At 43.9% G+C, this 21,415-nt stretch overlaps 1 protein-coding gene and 1 pseudogene across 2 annotated transcripts in view; both read right to left on the reverse strand.

The window, feature by feature from the left end:
- CHST11 (carbohydrate sulfotransferase 11) overlaps nucleotides 1-21,415 on the reverse strand; it is a 316,832-nt gene that overhangs the window by 242,653 nt on the left and 52,764 nt on the right. The gene's annotated exons all lie outside the window — the stretch shown is intronic.
- Nucleotides 12,522-13,314, reverse strand: LOC104657478 (annotated as a pseudogene).

The following is a 21,415-nucleotide window of genomic DNA, read 5'->3' on the forward strand; positions in this document are numbered from 1 at the left end:
ACCCAGGAAGGAGAACATTGAGACCTCGCCAACCCGGGAGAAAAGAGGACAAGGTATATTTTGCTGGGGTTGGGCCATCTTGCTCAAGACTCAACCCCTTGTTATTCACTGCAAATCCCTGCCATCCCCTGCGGGGAGGAGTCCACTTGTCTGTGTGGGTTCTCAGAACAACCCTTCCCTGGCTGGGCCTGATCACACACTCCCAAAACTTGCCAGGGTTCTCAGAACCCCCAGAAGCTAAACATTTCTACCTGAGGAGCAGAAATAAAAACAAGACTTGCAGTGGGTTGAGAACACGAGTCCAAGGCCTGAGAGTCAACTCTTCAGAGTGGAAGAACTGGCGCTCTGGTGCCCCCACTGGCCCATCAAGCCCCCTCTAACAAGCACCCCTCACAAATAAAGCCCCAGCAGGAAGCCCATTAACACCTCACAGGGGCAAACCTCAGGCCTGGAGGAGAAACTTCAAAAGACATCCCAGCAGCACAACATGCCAGAAGGGCCATCAATCAAGAACACCATCCCAGGAAGTAGCCGGCTGAACTGGGGAAAAGAGTCAGGCATATAAATTAAATGTCCCTCAGCCCCTATATGGAGCTCAATTTATTGCGATAGAGGCCAACTGGGCTCCTTAAGTTTAAAAAGGATCAAGGCCTCCATAAACAGTATGTAGAACTACCTTCCATGGAACAGAAACACCAAGAAAAATTCTCCCTTCTTTTCTTCTTTTTTTTTTTTAAAGAAAATGATCCATTTGTGAAAATAATTCCCATGACACTGAACTCTTTGCCTCAAGTGTTACATAAAAGTCAACTCATTGGTCAACCCTTTAAAAAATAATAATAATAAGTCAGATACAACTACCAATTTGCCTTTCTGATTTGTTGAAATTAATTTCAGAATTGGATTTTCTCCTAAGTGGGGTGGCCTGCCGAAAAGACGTGCTAAAAACCTAAAATCTAATTCGTGCTAAAATTAGCTGAAAATCTGAATAATTGTTTATCGGCTTGACACTCTTTCTCCTCCCACCACCCCCCTACACACACAAACGTTTCCCACCAACCCTTGAACTGCAAAAAACAGCTTGGTAAAAATCAGCATCACAGCAAAGATGCAAATAAGAGCTATGTGAGAAACCTTACGATTTCTCAGGAGACTGTTAGTTGTGTAATATCAAAAGGCATCACATATCTTATTTCCACAGAAACCCTCCAATGGCCAATATTTGGTTTTTCTTTTTTTGTTAACTATCTAATCTCTTTGCCCCTAATAATAATCAAAACAGCATTTACTACATCCCAGGCCTTTGTTGAGTACTTTGCAAATCTTTACTCTCACTTCATTCTAATAGTAATTCTCTCAGGTAAATACTGTTGTTATTCCCATTTTATAAAGAGGAAAGCTGAGGCTCAGGGAGATTAAGTAATTTGTCCCAAGTCACACAGGTAGAGAACAGCAAAATGGAAATCCAAACCCAAGTTTGTCAGACCTAAATCCCATGCTCTTAATCATGAATTTTAATGGTCTGTCCTCATGCTAATTCAAAAGATGACGGAATCCTCTGCTTCCCAACTGGACTTTCAGTAAAATATATTTAGAAAGTGTTTGCCATTTAAACTTACTTAAGGTTCAAAAAGTGATTGTGAAGAGTATACACTGTGAGGTTTAAAAATATCTCTTAAGAATTAGGAGCAGTGGTTCATGCTTGTAATCCCAGCACTTTGGGAGGCTGAGGCAGGAGGATTGCTTGAGGCCACAAGTCCGAGGATCACTTGAACCCAGGAGTTGAAGGCTACAGTGAACTATGATCATGACACTGCATTCTAGCCTGCGTAACTAAGACTGTCTCTTAAAAAAGAAAAGAAAAGAAAAGAAAGAAAGAAAGAAAGAAAGAAAGAAAAGAAAAAGAAAAGAAAAGAAAGAAAAAGAAAAGAAAAAAGGAAAGAATTTCATTGGATACCTTACTTAATAAATTACAGTCATAAGATTTTATCTTTTTTCTAGATTGTCGTTTCTTCCCTCTTTTTCTGTTTAATAATACATGCACTTACACTATGCCGAGTTATGCAAACCATGAAATCCAACTCTAGAACTTGGGTTTATAAAAACAAATCAAAGTGTTACAATGGTTGCATGCTTTGCTCTGTTCACAGAGACGAGAACCAAAACAAAATAAAAATAGGTATGTGTCAAGGAAGAATTTGACTTAAAATTTAGGAAAACACCCTGTACCCAGACTGTAGGTTCCTTGAGGTCAGAGATCCTGTCTTATTTGACTTTTTATCCTCAAAACCCAGGACAGAACTGGCACCTACTAGGTGCTTGATAGCCATTTGCCAAAATGGAGGATGGATGGATGGATGGATGGATGGATGGATGGATGGATGGATGGATGAGTGGATGGGTAGAAGGGTAGGTGAGTGGATGGATGAATGGAAGGAGGGATGGAAAATGGATGGTAAGGTGGACAAGTAGATGAATGGATGGATGGAAGGATGCTTATACCAATGGTTAAATACTGAAATTCTGTCAAGAACTCATTCCCGATAAGTGTCTATGTCTGTTTTCTGGCTGGATATGTATTTTTAAACAGTCCATCCTAGATTAGGATAAATGAATGAACTAGCTGCAAAGCTCACTAGCTCTTTAAGGGTCAAATGCAGGCCACTACTGAACTGTTGCCTTCCCAAGGACAGGCAGACAAACGCTAGCAACTGTATACTCCACAATTGCCCATTTAACAAACACATGGTGAATGCAAATAATTTTTCTGGAAGGCTGCCCTATCTGTTGGCACCAAAACCTATTCATAATCTTCTCCATGTGTCCTTCCTATTCTCAAGTCACTGTGGTGGGAAGCAACATTTATTCACAAGAAAAATACTTTGGGTCAGTAACTAATCCATAAAACAAGCCTTGCTGCAGCATGGTATGACTCCAATTGAGAGGCAAAGAAAGAAAACAAAAATATCTGGCTTTCCTGAACACTGTAGCTTTGAGGCTGCCGATCAGAGCTTCTGTCTTTCACCCCAGCAAACACTGGGAGATAGGGACTTCTAAAGACAGGCTTTGTGGATAGGGAGAGGTGAAACCCACGTGAAATTCCAGAAAACTCTTCTTCAAAGTGCCTAGGCACTGCAGAGTTCCCAGAAGACTAAAAAGCAGAAAGAAAACTTATAAACAAATAATTTTCCATGTTTAACACAGAGAGGGATAACAGGTAAACAACCAGCAAAAATGCTGAGTAAATGCCAGTGTTCCAACAAGCAACAAAATATTCCTTTTACAGTAAGGGTGAGACTGCTCTGTGGTTTTACAAAAGCATTTTTACATAAAATAGTATTTCACTTGAGAAAGCTAAGGAAAGTAATGTGAACACTCCATTTCACAAATAAGGGAACCGAGGCTCACTCTCTAAGGTTCAATGACTTGCTGAAGGTCACAGAATCAGGAAGTGGAAATGGACAGGTTTCCTGATTTGGAGTTTTTTTCATCCTTCTCTGATATATTTCTCTTTGCTCAACAAAAACATATGAGGTCGCAGGTTGAGTGCCAGGTTATACCCAGGTAGATTCTAAGCTGGGAACAGATCCCATCTATGTGATGCTTCCAGATGGGATTTAAGGATTGGAGCCAGAATTCAAGTTGGCTTCCCTCACTCCAAAGCATGTGGGTCCTCCAGGAAGCGATAAGAATTCTCCCAGTATTAAGCCAGCCGGAGGAGGGACAGAGACAGAGACGAGAAACCCCACCCACACATCTGGAAACCGATAGGAAACTGAATGTGGACTCTCACCACTCCATCTTAAAGCCATCTCAGAGATAAGTTTCTGCATCTGAAGGCAAACCCTATGGTGGCCTGAACAGATATAATCTGGTTGTCTTTAGTACTATGAAGAGTGCCTTTTTAAGAAGCAAATTCTCCATTTCTAATTAGTCAAACATCACAGCTTCTCTTATTAGACTATTATTTTTTAATTGTCCCCCTTTCCTACCCCACCGATCCCAACAAACTTGATGTAAGCCCAAATCAAGCATGAAAAAATGATCAGACTGAAATCCTCAAGTCTCTATACCACACCACCATTTTGCCTTTATCAAGGATGATGAGAAAAAATAAAACCCATTCTACAGACGTCCCCAAATGTGGCTGAGGATCCAAAACAGTACAGAAGGAGCCTTTCAAAATGATGCAATAGGGCCAGGTGCAGTGGTTCACACCTGTAATCCCAGCACTTTGGGAGGCTGAGTCAGGAGGCTTGCCTGAGGCCAGGAGTTCAAGATCAGCCCAGGCAACATAGCGAGACCACCCCCCCCCCCCACCAAGTCTACAAAAATATTGAAAAAAAAATAGAAAAAGAAAATAAAATGATGGAACATAGGGCCCAGCTCCGGAGATTCGGATGAGTGGGTGGTCTAGGGGCACCCAGGTATCTGATGCTCATGCTGGGATTATTTTAAAGTACACCAGGTAATTCTGATGGTCAGCCTACCTGAGAATCCTACACCAATACACGTAAATACATCTACATCAGGCAAAAGGCTGTCTTAAAAGCTCGGACCTCCACATGTAGACCCGCTAAGTGCCAAACACGAAGTGAGGTATTTTCTACGCGCCATACAATCTCCTGTAGTCCTTACAACATCTGCAAGGGTGGCACACGGATGTCCATTTTACAGATTAAAAACAACACGGCTCAGTGAGATTATACTGATTTTCCCAAGTTTATGCAGCTAAGGATGTTTGAATTTCTAGGCTTTCCCAGGAAGTTCACTCTGTGCTCCTAAACTGGCATGGAAAAATCTCCTTCTGAGAAAAAGAGCCAAAGGCAATACTAAAATACAGAGATAAACGTATTGGAGAAGCTGGTGCCGGCATAAGGAATATCTTGATTTAATTTCACATTATTGATTAATATAACTGGGAAAGAAATGCTAGTGGAAACAGACATCCCAATTTTATAAGCTCCAGGAGAGTCTACTTTTCCGGGCACAGAGAGGGTGATAAAATCCTGTCTGAGATTTCACCACCAAGCAGGAACTAGGCCAAACAATGTCATTAGCCTGTAGTTCAGCCTGCTCCAGCCTGGGTGACCCATTCAGCAGACATGAGTGGGGATAAAGGCAGAAAATGCCCACCGGAAGGGAAACAAGATACGACTCACCAGGCTGGGGACAGAAGAGGCCCATTTCAATCAAACAGTGGAGTAGACTCAAATCAACTTTCCCTCAGTGGGCATAGAATCAAAGAATCACTGTGGGATCCCCAGAGGACAGTGAAGTACTTTGACACCCTTATGCAGGATACCTCCATCCAGCCCTCATTCTCTCAGCAGGATACCATTTCTTCCCAGGATGTTTCGAGGCAGAAGCCAGATGCAGTCACCTTCCTGGAATTAGGTCAGAGCTAAGCATCAGGAGAGCTAGCTCTCTATGACCACCTCACTCACTCCGTGTATTCCTGGGCAAGTCATTTCACTTTGGGCCCGAGTTTATAAAATAAAGAGGTAAAACGAGATCATCTTTGAATTCCTTGCCAACTCTGACAATATACGAAACCAAGATCCACGGTCACAACCAGGCTAACCAGACAAAGTCTGCAGGGAGATTGAATCCCAACATGCAGACCATAAAGAAGGCAGAAAAACCAACCTGCGTGTAATCATATTCACCCAGGCTCACCTGTTGCAGATATGCATTACAGAAAAGCACGCAGATAAGGAGAAAATAGTTATATGGGAAAGGAAAAGGTGGAGACCCAGAGAAGAAGAATGTTCACCTTCAAGGTCCCACCAGGGTAGACTTGAATACAATGGCAAATCTCCAAACCGTCCTTTGGATCTCCAAGTCATTCATCTACAAATATGTATTGAGCAACTTCCCTGGGAGACAGGACACTGAGATCAGCTATTATCCTTATCCTTATTATGATTACTATTTAATTAGGGCAGCTGGGGAAATAAAGACATATCTAATTAAGTGATGCTCAGATTCCCTAAATAGATTTTTTAAATCCACCATTAAGATTCAGAATATGTTCTATTCTTTCCCACTGGACTCACATATTCCAAAGGAACATCAGGCAGTCGACTTTAAAACAAAAGGACCACAAGCCTCCAGGGCCAGAGAACAGAAGGGGTAGCTGCACACGCCACCGGCTGCAGACTGTCTGACTTCCTGAGCAGATACGAGCAAAGGCCAAGTGCCCTCAAGGGAATTAAAAAACCCCTGCCACCCCCCCTCCCATGCTGTGAGCCTGGGACAGATTTAGTTCCAGCCACAGAACACTTCACTGCACCAGCTTGATGTGCAGGGCTTATCCTGAACACGGCTAGGATCATGCCCCAGGAAAAAGATCCTATGAGTGAACAAAATTACGCCATCCTAAGAATCCCCTTCAACAAGTACTTTGGAATTTCAGATGCTGGAACAACCTATCCTATAGTAGACTAAGAGGTTTGGGGTTTTTGTTATTGTTTTTTTAAAAAGGGTTACACAAGTGGGTAAGTAGCAGCAGCAGTGGTGCTCCTCCTGACCACTACCCATGTACTAATCCACCCTTCTTGCATTAACAACTGCCGCTCCTACTGGGCAAACTAATCACTAACGATTCGTCCTACTGCCTCTCATTGAATGTACCCACGCCCATTCCTTTAGGCTTATAAAGCATTTACTTCTCCATTAGTTTGTGTGGCATGTAAGATCCTGAGAGATGAGCAGAGCAGGTGCCATTGGGCCCATTGGACAGATGCAGAAACTAATGCTCAGTAGTTCAGACTTTCCTGAAGCCTCCCAGCTGATAAGCAGTGAACTAGTTTTGCTACCTCATCCCTTACTGCCTGTAGCATGGGTGTGCAGAAAGACAACAGACACCTTTGATCAGTTCTGACGTCAGCAACTAGGAATGAAGCTGAGACATAAGGAACACAGGGCTCCTGCACCCCGTTCCCTGATGGAGTCCCAGTCCCTTGCACAGCTGTGCCTCCTAAATTAAACACATGCACTCTCCATAAGTAGTTTCCTAGGAAAACCAGACTACTGTCCTTTAGGAACCCACTCTGCACCTGCAGAAAAGCCTTCAACAAAACCAACTGTGAAGGCTTTACCGAAACAGTTCTCAGAACAGCTGCCCTGGTCCTGCCACAGCACAAGAAATCATCCTATCTTGGCAAAGCCCACTCAACCATGTTTCCATGCTGCAGCCTTAGAGGAATGAAAATATCAATTTTTGAGCCAAGCAAATCTAACAGGCTATCATGCAAAATGCTGGTGTCAAATCAAGCCTCAACCAGTAATTATCCATCAAGTAGGGCCATAATAACTGGCTCCCTGGGGTCACTTCACTGGGAGGCAGGGAGGTGGTTACTAAAGAGGCAGTTGGAATTGGATAAGTGACAGCCTTAAGAGAAAGGCGTTCATCCCACTTTTCTAGATTCTTCTACAGGTTAGGGGGTTCTACCCAACCCTCTAACCAAACCTCTCCCCACTGAGGTCAAAATCCATCCTGTGGCTGCCTCGAGGCATTTATGATGACGCACTGGGGCAGATGTCCATCTACCATGCTGTGCCCTCTTCTAAGTTTAAAGGAAGTTGGCTTTAGCTAATGGTCTGAAAGGTGCTTCCTTTCCCAACTGCTGTCATTAAACTAGCAAAACATTAATTTAAACTCTTATGGTAAGGGGGTTTCCTGGAAATTCCTTAAAGGAAGTCTATAATTGACAGTGTGGTTAAACGTCATATAGACAGCACAAAAATCCTAATCAAATACAATTAGTGTAGGCTCAAGTCCCCTTGTAGACAAATAGCACTTTTGTTCATAAGAAGTATTGTGCCATACCCTTGTTTAGGGTTGGGACTATTATGAAGAAAGAAAAGAGACACACACACACACACACACACACCTCAAGAGACCAGGTCTGGGCCTCAAAGCTCATCATGACATTTGCTCCAACTCTATAATCTGATTGAAGAGAAGAAAGAGTTAAAAAAATAAAAAAGAAAAGAAAGAAGAGAAAAGATTTTAAGAAAACTAAAATAGTTTCTACTAAAATGCATAACATCATCTTTCAAAGATGAAAAGACTTAGTAGAAACACCATAAACCTCAGAATTACACAGTAAATTGCTTCTTTTGTTTAAGGCAAATTAATATTGGATCACAGATAAGAAATAAACCCTCCCAATATCCCCAGCTGAAGGATGCTACATTTATTATGCAGCTTGGGAGACTGCATGTTGACTATTTTGTAGAAAATGAATGAAGGGTTGGTGATAATCACCTTTCCACTCAAATCCTGTCTCATTACCTGAAGTGTTTTTCCTGCAAAGTGACACACAAATGATTTTCTAGTCTTCGCTTTCTTCTCATAAGCCACCATATGCAGGGCGAGGGAAAGTCCAGGGTGTGTTAACTATGCCAGTGAATCTGCCCGGGATCCTTCTAAGTGCTTCCCGGAACACGGTGCACAGACATTATATTTGCCTAAGTCTCTATCAGAGTCCAACTGAATCTGGCACAAAGGCAACTGACAACCTCTGAATATCCCTTACTGAGCCCATATAATTAGTGAAGGAAATATAGCATGACAACATGTGTATTATCCGAATCTTCCCTCCTACTCACGTGCTCCTGTCATATTTGCTGACTCAAAAGTGGTCCTTATTTTTATTTTTTTTGAAACAGGGTCTCGCTCTCTCACCCAGGCTGAAATGCAGTGGCACAATCATGGCTCACTGCAGTCTTGAACTCCTGTGCTCAAGTGATCCTCCCACCTCAGCCTCCCATGTAGCAGGGAATATGGGCATGTGCCACCACGCCTGGCTAATTTTTTTTATTTTTTGCCGAGTCAGGGTTTCACTATGTTGCCTAGGCTGATCTTGAACTCCTGGGCTCAAGTGAGCCTCCCACTTCAGCTTCCTAAAGTGCTGGGATTACAGGCATGAGCTACCATTTCTGGGCTCAAAGGTGGTCTTGACTCAGAGGAGGGAACTTCTCACTGCCAAAGTGACCTTAGATCCAAAGTTACCCAGTACGATCCTCAGCAGGAAAAGGCACTGACACGCAGTAGGTATTCAAAAAGTGTTAGACACCACACAAACAAAAGGGACCAATTATAAAATGTCTGGCTTCATTTCGCCAAGCTCATCAGGAGTCAGCTTAAGGAACACCACATCCTTGTCATTCACCTCTATCCCTCCGATTCCACGCTCCCGCAGTGATGGAACCTGGAGCCAGGTTCCCAGGTCTCTTTTGAGGCAAAATTTCTCTTCTAAAAATTTGGTACAGCCTCTGAAGTAGGGTGAGAGTGATGGCATCTAGGGTGAGGGTGATGGCATCTAGAACTAGGGACTTCAGTGTGGCCAGAGGACAGCCGCCTCCACATCATCACCCAGGAGTTGGTTACAAATGCAGGATCAGACCCCAGGCCAGGCCTATGGAATCACAACCTGCAGCTTAACTCCAACCCCAGGGAATTCCACACGCATCTAAGCGTGAGAAGCTCTGGTCTATAAGTGGTGATTGCAAACAGGGGTCTGGAAGCCCCTACACCACCCCCTGGTTCTCCAGACATTAAAATTGACAAGCTTCAGAAGGAAGAGGGCACTGATGACCATAAAATGAGGCTGTCAATAGCTTGCTGCTCCCTCGTGTAGACAGACCGGGATTAAATTGGCTTCGAGAGACTCATCCAAGCGTGGATGCAATAAAAGGCTCTGAGGAGGGAGCCCAGGAATCCCCCCAGGGGCTGAGCTTTGGGGTGCAGTTTTAATTTCACAGGACAATTCTTGGGCTTCTCTCATGGTGCATCCAAGATTTTGCAGACGAAAATGGCTGCAGAGATCAAATTCCAGCTTCCCCTAGTTACTTAACCACTCAGCCTAGGAACATTACCAAACCTCTCAAGGCTCTGCCTTCATCTTTAAGTGGCAATAACAGCCATGATGAAGAGGATTTGGAAGGCGGCAAAGAGAATGCATGAAGAGAGCTTAGAGCACATAAGAAGTGCCCAGTAAACATCAGTTACTGTCTTTTTACCATTCGTAACTCTAGAAGGAAGAACAAACAGGAACATTTTGCTCCATGATCAACCTAGGCACAGGACAGAAGGTAGAGTGGAGGAAATCAATCCAAATGAGCCCAACAGGGAACACAAATTCAAAAACACATTTCTGCTAGGCTCTCCTAATGCGCCCCTTCCACTTGGTGCCCTGAGCTTCCGTTCTTCTTTAGAGCAAGGCATCCTTTCATTCAGCATGGCTAGTGGTGACTTATGTATCAACTCATCCTAGGGGCTCCCCCAGGCAAAGAGGCCAATTTTCAATGGATGGCATGTTACCAGGGAGGCTCAGAGGAACAGAATGAAAGCACCTCACTCTTTTATCTGTATATCTCCCCTCCTGGAGTTCAGATGGGCCAAAAGCATGGACTCAGGGGACTCAGGCATGTTTTCTAAGCCTCAGGCCCTCCACTTCCAACCATGCCTGAAAGTGGATGGAAGAAATGATGTCCACCTCATTGCTTCACAGGTCAATTTGGAAATTGTCAAAGGCAGTCACACACAAGGGACGACGACTAGTAAGAGAAAAAAATGCAATGAAAAAATTGCAAAGATAACCATTTTAGTAGCTTGTATTTTAACACAAGGATCTCAGTCAATCACATAAATCATATACTTCTCACCAGGATATGAACAGACACCATGCTCTCTGCTGAAGAAAAGGTGAACAGGAGAGAAACAAGAGTCAGGGTCTCTACTCTCCCAACTAACATTTGCCCCAATTTTTCCCATAGGGGACACATGACATTGTTTGGAGAAATTTTTGGTTATCACAAGTATCTAGTAAGTAAAGGACAGGAATGCTATTAAACTGCCTCCATTGCACAGGACAGCATCCTGCAACAAAGATTTCGTTCAGCCCTAAATGTCAATACTGCCAAGGTTGAGCTTCACCTCTTATCTGCCTGAAACTCCTTCTCTTATCCACTGCACTACGTGGTCTCCCTTCATGTTTCCTATTGTTCTGAAGATAAAATAATTTTTTTTAAACGGGACCATATATCAGATTACCACAGCTCTGTAGCCAATGCTGAAATTTAAAAACACACAAAAATGCTCTGTGCACACTGCTCTCCTTTGACCGTCTCCAATGCTTGCACCTCAAGGCTTTTGAACTTGCTTTTCCCTCTGCCTAAGCAGTCTCCCCTCTGCCCCAGCCCCATCATGTAGGTTCAGGGCTCACACTCCATCTCCTTCACATCACCTATGGCCTTCTCAATAACGGCCTTTCCTAACAGTCCCCACTCTCTCCCCCTGCCCTGCCATAGCATCCATCACCCTCAGATGGGTCGGGAGATTTTACTTGTGTATTATCTTACTCTTCCCACTAGACTGTAAGCTCCAGGAGGGCAGGCATTTTCTCCTGTGTCACTGCATTTTCCTCACCACCCCAACAGTGCCTGGCACACAGCAGGAACTCAAAGGATATTTGGTGAAACAATGATGAATGAATGAATGGATTAACAAAAAAACAAACTAGCTTTGATTTCTTCCTCAGAAATTTGAGAGCTTCAGCATTCCCCAAGCTTTGACACCATCAGAGGGAAAGAGCTCTGTGTAGAACCCAGTTCATCTTGCTACAAGATGAACAATAACCACTACAATAACCACTGTTCTACATCAGGGGCTGGCACATTTTTTCCTGTAAGGGGCCAGATAAGTGCCTTCAGCTTCACAGGCCCATTCAGTCTCGGGAGCAACTATTCAACTCTGCCGTTATCGCACAAAAGTGGCACAGAAAGTACACTAACAAGGGAACATGGCTGAGTTCCAGCAAAACTTTATTTAAGGACATTGAAATTTGAATTTCATAGACTTTTCATGTGTCAAGAAATATTGTTCTTCTTTTGATTTTTTTCCCCCAACCATTTTAAAATATAAAAACGAGTCTTAGCTTGCAGGCTATTCAAAAGCGGGAGATGGGCTAGATTCGGCCATGAATTTAGATGGTTCGTTCAATAATACGACATCACATTAAGACGGCCCAGAGTCCTTTCACAATGGCCATCTCATTCATCCTCAGAACAACCCTAACAGGTTGGTTCTTCATATTCTTCTTTACTCCAGTTTACCGCTGAGGAAACTGAGGCACAAAGTAACTCATTGATATAGTTCAGATATTTGTCCCCTCCAAATCTCATGTTAAAATGTGATCACCAATTCCAGCACTTTTGGAGGCCAAGACAGGTGGGTCACGAGGTCAGGAGATCGAGATCATCCTAGCTAACATGGTGAAACCGCGACTCTACTAAAAATACAAAAATTAGCTGGGCATGGTGACGGGTGCCTGTAGTCCCAGCTACACGGGAGGCTGAGGCAGGAGAATGGTGTGAACCTGGGAGGCGGAGCTTGCAGTGAGTGGAGATCGCAACACTGCACTCCAGCCTGGGCGACAGAGCGAGATTCTGTCTCAAAAAAAAAAAAAAAAAAATGTGATCACCAATGTTGGACACGGGGTCTAGTGTGTCATGGGGGCAGCTCTTGCCATCCTGGGGTAATGAGAGAGTTGTTGATCTGTTACTTCCCACAAGAGCTGATTGTTGAGAAGAGCCTGGCACCTCCCTCCCCTCTCTCTCTTGCTCCCTACCTCACCATGTAATAAGCCAGTTTTTCTTTGCCTTCAATCCTGAGTAGAAGCTTCCTGAAGCCCTCACCAAGAGCAGACACTGATGTCATGCTTCGTGTACAGCCTGCACAACCGTGAGCCAAGTAAAGCTCTATTTTTTTTTTTTCTTTTTTTTAGAGAAATGTTGTAAAGCTTTTAGAGAAATGTTGTAAAATGTTCCCAGCACCAGGAATGGTGTGGAGTCGCAGCAGCAGGGATAGGCAGGTGACCCCCACAGAGCCTCACATGGCCAAGAGGATGAGGAAGGAAACCATCAAACAGAAGAGTCCCATGACCTCAGACAGGGCAAAGCCCAGAATGGCACAGAAGAAGAGCTGCTGCTTGAGAGACAGGTTTCTGGCATAGCCAATGATCAGGCTGCCAAACACCATTCCAATGCCAGCCCCTGAACCACCCACACCAACTGTGGCTGCCCCAACACCAATAAACTTGGCTGCTGTGTCAGCGTCCCAGGAGACAACACTGATCTGGAACTCCCATGTGGCCACCTGGAATAGGCAGCTGCCGTATGAAGGCTGTTTAGATGAATTCTCTGGGCTACTCAAGAGGGAGGCAGGCACAGGCCTGATTAGACCCCTGGTATACCATAGTGGATCAGAGCTAGAGAAATGAGTAGTACCCCGGGGGTCTGCATTTTTTAAGTCTGCACTCCCACTGCCCTGCAGCCCCTGCTAAGCCCACAGCACTTGCCCAGCTCTAATCCTCTCTTCTTTAAAAATGACTCAGCCTCGGGTATTCCTTTACAGCAACACAAACAGACTCGGACGGTGACTTATTCCAGGTTGCCGAGCCTTGGCCTTCGGACGCCACTGCCAGAATTCTTCCTGCACTTAACGGACTGTCTCAAAACCTTGCCAATAATGAATACAAAGACCTCAACTAATCCATCATCGATTCAGAGAACAGCAGGGAGCATTTCAGTGAATCGAGCATTGGAATCAGCAAAGATTCTTGTGTGAAGACACAAATACCAAATCAAGAGGATCACCCGGCCTCATCCATCTCATGGCACAGATGGTCGTTCAACCTGCCTTGGAGAAAGAAAAGGTGGAGACCAGCATCCTCCTGCCCTTTGGTGTTACAGGAAAAAGTTAATGACACAGAAAATTGGTTGTGTTGCCCAGGATTGCAAACGAGAATCTTAAAGGTGAAGGCTTCATAATAAACACACAGGGGTTATATATTAGTACCTAAGCCAGAATTAATTTTTCCACCTTAATTTCACAAACGTTCTGGAAAGGTAATTAAGACACTCAAACCAAATGCAAACACTGGGGGTGGGGGAGATTTACCTCCCAAATCTGTGAAGTCTGAACTGCATTCCTCTTGCTTTCGAATTTAACAATAATCCCCGAATATATAAAATATCACCTTTTAACTCTCTCCAAAGTTATTGCAACCAGTATTCCCTCTGTGTATGTGAGACATGGCACAGAAAGACTAAGTTTCTGTGTTTCAAATTTCAAACACTAAGTCAAGGAAGGGTACTACCCTGGCCCACTTGTCCCTCCCTCTACCACCGCCCACCCCCACGCCCCGCCCGGAGTCAGGACATTTGGAAGCACTGGCAGAAATGCAAAAGTAGCCTTGAGCTCCACCCCTCAAGACCTGCATACCTAGACTCAGGAGGGAAATGGCCATATAAACCAATGACCTAGCTCAGCATCTTGTGTGCAACCTGGAGTTGCTCCCTACTCCCAAAATGCTTTTGCTGGGGAATTTTTAAGGCAATTGTTAAAGCCTAACGGGGTCTCCAAGAAGACATCTGAGACATGCTGCTTGGTGAAACCCAGACAAAAAAGGCTATGCACCTGAGACTGCTCTTCACACTCTGGAATTCAAGATGGCACCTCCAGTTGGGTTCTGTCCATCACGTTGGTAGTATTTGGTTTACTCTATCTCCAAAATGTTTTCCCCTCTCCCACCTCTTCACTGGTCCTACAACTAACCATCTAGCCTGAATTCAGTTCCCTACAAAATACTTATCATCATGCTCCTTCTTGTTTAGAGAACTTTCATAGTCCTTTTCTGGAGAAACTCCCTCTGCCTCAATAATAGCCTATATTGATGACCCGGGTTTCCCAAACCAGGACACTTAAAATAAAAGGGGGCACTGTGAATAATTATGCTAGAACAAGAGCAGTAAACAGGACTCTCCAGGGAAAACTGGGACACAGAATCACCCCAACTCTAAGGTCTGGGAGGGAGAATACCTGACTTATTTTCTTAACTGTACTATATTTCTAACTGAACAGTTCCTAGCACAGCACCTGACATAGCACAGGTACCCGATAACAAATATTTGTGGAACTGAATCTATAAAACAGGAGCCTTAAATGATATCACGGACACTACTAACTAGAAAGAATTTGCCTCCACAAAGGATCCTGTAGATCACCACAAATTAAAATAATACCAGAAAATCACTGCTTCTGATAGTCTATTTCATTTTCTTTCTACCCTGGATATTTTTAAATCTCTCACTAATAGTGATTTTGTATATCTTAATAATTATTAATAGTACAGCCAGCCCTCTATAACTTGATTCTGCAAATACAGATTAAATCAACCACAGATTGAAAATATATAGGGGGAAAAAATACAACAATTTTAAAAGTACAAATAAAAAACAATACAGTGGAACAACTACTCACAAAGCATTTACATTGCATTAGTTATTAATATTATAAGTGATCTGGAGATGATTTAAAGTATATAAGAGGATATGTTGTAGGTTATACACAAATACTACACCATTTCATAGCAAGGACTTGAGTTTCCTTCGATTTTGGTATTCGAGAGGGGTCCCGGAACCTATCCCCCATGGATACCCAGAGATGACTATGGCTACCATTACTGGGTCCTGCATTTGCTAAGTAGCCAAAGAACCTCAGCTACATTCTCTCAGCAGCCCTAATAAGGAAAGCGACAGTGTGCCTCGTCTCCAAGTGAAGAAATTGAGGCTCTGCAAGGATAGATAATTCACTTGTGGTCACAGACTCTGCCCAAGGTCATTCCCTTCCATTGACCAGAAAACTCACCAACCAGAACATTTCAGTTCCAAAGCATTATTTTGTTCAAACCATTTCATCACCGAGACGAGGTGGCATAACATTCAGCAAACAAAAAAAAGATACGAAATGGGCCGTGCATACTCCAACTATACCACTGACTGTCAACTGCATTTGCTGTAACATAATGCAGATTCAAACTCAGGAAAGCAAGAAGACCCAGAAGAAAGCCAGCAAGACCCGATGATAACATACCACACAAGCCTTCTACGAGCAGAAAGCAGAAAGGCAGAAACTGGCATCCTCTTCTCCAACGTGCAAAGAGGTTTTGCTGGCCAGCCTCGCAAGTGGGAAATATGCTTTCCTGAGCGATGCAGAGAAGGAAGTCCCTGCTTGCCTGAAGGGAGGTGAGGACAAGGCTGGGAGGAGGAAGAAGAGATTCTATTATTAAACAAGACAGATGAAAATTCCTTTTGAAAAAGGGAAGGGAACTTAGGCTATAAACTCCCCGAAAGTGGAGACTGATTCAACCTAGGGGTGGTCCCAAACTTCTCCAGCATTTTGTCCACCTTATCTTTCTCAATGAAATTCCACACACAAAGTCTAGAAAATTTATCTCCCATAATGCTTTGATTTATGGTAATTTCAAACAAAAGGTTTTGGGTCTTTTTTAAAGTAAAATATACTTATTTAAAGTTCCCCCTCCAACCTACTCATTTTAAAGTATGTATACATTTCCCAAATCTATAAGACTAGGGTGTCATGAGTACATTGCTCAAATTACAAGCTATCAAACATTTTACAGTAATACAATGGGTTGTTGACTCCTCTCTTAAAAAAAAAATCAAGAAACTCACATACACTTACAAGAATCACTAACCAACTTCTCATAAATACACTCCCAGGAAATAAACTGAGTATCTCAATCCAACAAAGAGAAGGCTTTGTCTGCCAAACAAGACATTCTCTTCATTAATGTCTCCCTTGTATTGATTATGGAAGACATTCTGTACAAACAGTATTTCCACAAAGAGGAGAGAGGAGCAAAGTTTTGCTGCAGTCACCCACTCCTTGCAGATTAAATTCTGCTCCTGGAAGCACATTCAGCTACCATTGATCTCAAAGGCTTTAAACTAAGCAAGGTGGGCACGGTGTTTCCTACAGCTCCCAGTCATATAAACATTCAGTCTAAAAATGAACTGGGTTCTAAGAACAGCACAAAGTAACATTCTTATCTTCATCATGCATAAATTGCAAACAGCAGCTCATAGACTCTAACCCTTCCTCCATTTCTGGTTCAAGGGCCCCTATTTAGTCACATGGCTGTAGTCTAGAACCAACACTGCATGAAATGGAAGTGGGGTTTGGTTAAGATTGGTTTAGCAGTAGAAAACCAGATAGAGGTGTAAAAAAAAATTGGCACATCTCCTGCATAAACACTGTTGTATGAGGTCTTACTAAACAGAAAATGAACACATGGCTGACTAGATTTGTCAGCCTCCCCAAGACCAAGTTCTGGCCAGTGGAATGGGAGCAGAAGTGATGGGGACCTCCTCTGGGCCTGATTCAGTAAGCTCAATGTCCTTATCCCCTACAGCTAGATGCCAAAAAAGTAGATGACCTTCACGGTGGCCTTGAAAGCCTATGTTAAAGATGGAAGATTCTCAACATGGAAGGAGCCTAGGGCCCTGAAACACCAAATGGAGGAGAGCTACCCAACCAAGAACACCTACTCTAGGCTATTCACATCAGTGGGAAATAAGTTTTTCTTGTGTTCATTTACCAAGATTTTGGGGCTTATGAAACAGAAGTTCATGTTACCTTAAATAACACAGGCAATGTGGAAAGTCCATTTATAAATATCTAAATTAGAGGCCCCACTGGATCTCAGGTTTGCTAGCATGTGCCTGTCCATGAATTCCAATGTCTCATGTCATTCATGAGTTCTACTCTATTCTACACCTCTGCAACCATGGTTGTGGGGATGGGAGCCTTTTATTGCAATTTTTGGTTTTAGAACAAGAATATCATGAGAGTAAGATGAAATTCCTCTGTCAATGTTCAACAGGTATAAATTGAGCATCTATTATATGCCAGATCCTTCTCTTAGATGCTAAGGTATAGAGACATGTTTTCTGCCCCCTTATATAGGGGAAAACAGCAGACTCATAAACAAACAAACAAAAAAAAAAAACTGTACTTCAAATATGCTGTGTTAAAACAGAAACAGGTACAAGATACAAAATAATAGAAGGCTGTCTTAGTCCCTTTTCACACTGCTGATAAAGACATACTTGAGACTGGGCAATTTACAAAAGAAAGAGATTTTATGAGCTTATAGTTCCACATGACTGGGGAGACCTCACAATCATGGTGGAAGGCAAAGAGGAGCAAGTCACATCTTACATAGATGGCAGCAGACAAAGAGAGAGATTGGGCAGGGAAACTCCCCCTTACAGAACCATCAGATCTCATGAGACTTATTCACTATCACAAGAACAGCATGGGAAAGACCTGTCTTCATGGTTCAATTACCTCCCATGGGATCCCTCCCATAACATGTGGGAATTCAAGATGGATTTGCGTGGGAAAAATGTTACTAATTGTTTGAGGGAAACTGGTTAAGCAAGTCATCATAGGGAAGATGACCTGGCAGGGTGTAAAGGATAACAGTCATTCCGGTTGTGCTGGAGTGATGGTGGTGATGATGGTGGTAGTGATGGTGGCGGTAGTGTGGCAGTGGTGGTAGTTGTAGTGGTAGAAACAGCAGGAGTAACAGTAGCATCAACACATAGAAGGAAGATAAAAGCATTTAAGAAAGAAAAAATCTTACTTGTAAAGAGGTTCAAGGGGGCCAGCTATTAGAAAGACTGTCACACCACATAAATAATCACAAGAGATAATTACCTCTGCCACTGCCACATTTCTCATAAATGATCATAACCACCAGAAGCAATCATATCATCATTGCCAAGTTAAGAATAAAGCTGATGGTTGGATAATCCAGGCTTATGGAAAACGGTCAAGATTTCCTTTATTCGGGGGACCAGAGTGAGACAGAGTGACCCTGTTATTTCTGGCACATCTCAAGGTTAAAAGGGTTTATTTAGCTTTGTTTTTCCCAGTTATGGGATGTGATGCACACCCTTGCTTCAACAGCAACAAAGCAAATGTAAATTCTGCTTTACAAAAGCAAACCTCTATTGAGCGTTTCCTTTTTGTTTTTTGTAGTCACAGATATGTGCTTTACAACTCTTATTTAATCCACACGACAACCCTGGCAGAGAAGGAAGAAGGTTACGATACTTAACTTTACAGAGGAAGCAACTGAAGCCCAGAGAGGGTGAGAAACTTGCCAGGGTCATGAAGCTTTAAATAAATGACATGAACCAGCTTCAAACCCAGTCTGACCCCAGAGCTGAGTTGATTAGACGGGTAAGCCAAGGGGCAGGCATTACAGGCAGAAGGAACAGCAGTACAAAGGTGTCATGGACAGGGGAAATAGAACAGTATATGGAGGGAACTACAAGAAGTTAGAGAAGAAAAGAATTCCTAATCTGGGTGTGGCTCAAGGGCAAGGAGACCAGTGAGGATCCTCTGTCCTAAGCCTGGTAAGTGGGTGAGGGTTTGCTTGCACATGAAACTGTGAGGTTAGTACTCATGGTAGATTGCAAAAAACACCCCAATTCCATATACCTCCTGGTGCATTCCCTTGGCGCTGTGACTCTGCAGTGCCATCCTGGGCAGGGCAGTCTGCCAGGAGCCTTGATGCTGGGCTTGGCCATGTGACTTGCTGTGGCCAATGGGATGGCAGCAAACATGCTGGGGAGGGGGTGAGAAAAGAACTTAAAAGCAGTTACATGAGTGGCTCACTGGCTCTTGTACCTTTGCCAGATCCATGAGAATTTGCCTGGGCTACACCTCTAGAGGAGGATGAGAGAGACAAATGAAGCTGAGACAAATCATCTCAGTCATTCCCCTCAGCCAAAACCATCCAGACACATGAGGCCAGCCAAGACCAGCAAAGTCCTCTGACCTGGCCAGCCTAGATGTGTGAACAACAAACACTTACTACTGTGTGCTACGGAGGTAGTTTGCTGGGCAGCATTGTGGTGGCATTAACCGATAAGTACTATTGCCATCATTGCCATTTTACAAATGGGGAAACCAAGGCCCAGAGAAGGGAAGAAACAGGGTCATGATGACAATGGCTCGCAAAAGCGGCAATCTGAAAGCAGGCAGTGGTGCCAAAGCCTTTGCCCTTAGCCATTTTCATGTGCTAAAACTTCTCTCAAGGAAGCAGCAAAAGCAGGATCTGTCTCAGCAGGAGGCAAAGCATGCTGCCTGGCTCCCAGGTGGGGCTGCTGGGCTGGGAGAAGGGGCTCTGGATATCCTGCTAATTGGCAGCATTCGCCCTCTCCAGTCATTGATTTAGGTTGGCAGTGACGGAGACCATCTGCTCGTACTTCACTTCCTTGCCCTCCCTGGGAGCTCTGCAACATGCAGAGGGAGCCCGGCACACCTGAGTTTACCCCACCTGTCCCTGCACCGAACCGTCACAGCTCAGACCCTTCTCTCCAAAGATGCCTTCTGGGGCCAGCACCTGGAGCCAGCAGGGGCTCTCTCTCCAGCTGCACTCTTTCCCTCTGAATCTTCCCGGCTTGGCAGCCCCTTCCAGGAAGTCTGCAGCAATGTCTCCAGCACCTGCCTCTGCTCCCACCTTCCATCACCTCCCCTCCCTGTTTCCAGATTCCTTATGCCTGGCTCTGAGGTTATCCCACTGAGAGGTCGACTGTTCTGACAGCCAGCTGTATATGTCCTCCTCCCCTCCCCGTGGTCCCTCCTCTAGCCAAGTAACGAATGATGGCTTGGCAAAGAAAGCACAAGCCCTTGCCAAAATAAAAGGTCTGTTGGAGCAACTCTCAAGAGTTACTGCGTCCTCTTAGCCCTCCCGCCTGGGGAACATTTCCTGCAAAGCTTCCATCTTGGTCGGACACCAGAATCCCAAAGGTGATCACTGTAAATTTAGCACCTGGACTAGGTTTCTCAAAGTGGCACAGCACAGCTAGAATCCCTGAGGGTGCCTGTTTGATTCCAAGCCTCATCCTGGCCCTAATGAATCGACTCTCTGAGGGGGACCTCTGAATAAGTTTCCAAGTGATTCTCCCACTCCAATATTTGAAAACAGCCTTTCTAATGTGCAGGACCGTCCATCCTGGTCAAGTCATCAAGTAATTTACATGCATCATCTCACCTCCGCCTCACTTCAACTCTAGAAGCAGATACGATTTTTCTCCCATTTTAGATATGAGGAAACTGAGAATTTGTGATGTCATATAACCCCCAGGTCACACGGCTAATATGTGGCAATGTTGGACTTTGAACAAAGCTCAATCCCATGCTCAAAACTTGCTCTGAAATACTCCTGCAATAGGTGACTTATGTATTTCAGGATGCTGATGAAATTGGATAGCTGTGTTCGCTTGTCATGCTTCTCCATGATCCCTAAAACCACGATGAATGGAAACACACAAATCAGACACCTGATTTTTGGGACATTCCTTCCACAGTCACTTTTGTCAAGTGAGTGGAGAATAACTACCGTGTTTCCAGAATTTGAAGAATGACTTGATGATGCCCCCAGTTCTCAAAATGTTTCTCTTGGAGTTGATTTTAAGCCCTATTCCAGCCTCACTTCCCACCCCATGACAGAAGGTGGGGTGA

The sequence above is a fragment of the Rhinopithecus roxellana genome, chromosome 10, assembly GCF_007565055.1.
Source record: "Rhinopithecus roxellana isolate Shanxi Qingling chromosome 10, ASM756505v1, whole genome shotgun sequence".
Lineage (NCBI taxonomy): Eukaryota > Metazoa > Chordata > Mammalia > Primates > Cercopithecidae > Rhinopithecus > Rhinopithecus roxellana.